Genomic DNA, 1,642 nt, shown 5'->3' with positions numbered 1-1,642 from the left:
CCAGGGGCCGACTGCAGATCAGACCATCAATTGCTCATACGCAAGTTCAAGTTGAAACTGAAGAAAATTAGAACAAGTCCAAGAGAGACAAAGTACAATCTTGAGTACATCCCACCTGAATTCCGAGACCATCTCAAGAATAGATTTGACGCGTTGAACACTAATGACTGAAGACCAGATGAGTTGTGGAATGACATCAAAGACATCATGGATGAAGAAAGCAAGAGGTCATTAAAAAGACAGGAGAGAAAGAAAAGACCAAACTGGATGTCAGAAGAGACTCTGAAACTTGCTCTTCAATGTCAAGTAGCTAAAGCAAAATGAAAAAAAGGTGAAGTAAAAGAGCTGAACAGACGATTTCAAAGGGTGGCTCGAGAAGACAGAGTGAAGTATTATGATGATGTGTGCAAAGACCTGGAGATAGAAAACCAAAAGTGAAGAACACACTCAGCATTTCTCAAGCTGAAAGAACTGAAGAAAAAATTCAAGCCTTGAGTTGCAATACTGAAGGATTCTTTGGGGAAAATATTAAACAATGTAGAAAGCATCAAAAGAAGATGGAAGGAATACACACAGTCACTATACTGTAAGGAACTGGTTGACATTCAACCATTTTAGGAGGAAGCGTATGATCAAGAACCAATGGTACTGAAGGAAGAAGTCCAAGCTGCACTGAAGGCATTGGCAAAAAACAAGGCTGCAGAAATTGGCAGAATACCAATTGAGATGTTTCAACAAATGGAAGTGCTCACTCGTCTACGCCAGGAAATTTGGAAGACAGCTACCTGGCCAACCAACTGGAAGAGATCCATATTTATGTCTATTCCCAAGAGAGGTGATCTAATAGAATGTGGAAAGTATAGAACAATATCAATATCATACACAAGTAAAATTTTTCTGAAGATCATTCAAAAGCAGCTGCAGTAGTATATTGACAGGAAGCTACCAGAAATTCAAGCTAGATTTAGAAGAGGACATGGAACCAGGGATATCACTGCTGATGTCAGATGGATCCTGGCTGAAAGCAGAGAGTACCAGAAGGATGTTTACCTGTGTTTTAGTGACTATGCAAAGGCACTTGACTGTGTGGATCATAATAAATTATGGATAATATTGCAAAGAATGGGAATTCCGGAATACTTAATTGTGCTCATGAGCAACCTGTACACGGATCAAGAGGCAGTCATTCGAACAGAACAAGGGAATACTGCCTGGTTTAAAGTCAGGAAAGGAGTGCGTCAGGGTTGTATCCTTTCACCATACCTATTCAACCTGTATGCTGAGCAAATAATCCGAGAAGCTGGACTATAGGAGCATCAGGACTGGAGGAAGACTCATTAACAACTTGCATTATGCAGATGACACAACTTTCCTTGCTGAAAGTGAAGAGGGCTTGAAGCACTTACTGATGAAGATCAAAGACCACAGCCTTCAGTATGGATTATGCCTCAACATAAAGAAAAAAGAAAATCCTCACAACTGGACCAATAAGCAACATCATGATAATCAGAGAAAAGATTTAAGTTGTCAAGGATTTCATTTTACTTGGATCCACAACCAACACCCATGGAAGCAGCAGTCAAGACATCAAAAGATGCATTGCATTTGGTAAATCTGCTGCAAAAGACCTCTTTAAAGTGTT

Source organism: Trichechus manatus, unplaced genomic scaffold (genome assembly GCF_000243295.1).
Source record: "Trichechus manatus latirostris isolate Lorelei unplaced genomic scaffold, TriManLat1.0 scaffold00059, whole genome shotgun sequence".
Classification (NCBI taxonomy): Eukaryota; Metazoa; Chordata; class Mammalia; order Sirenia; family Trichechidae; genus Trichechus; species Trichechus manatus.
Note: the sequence above shows the minus strand (reverse complement) of the source record.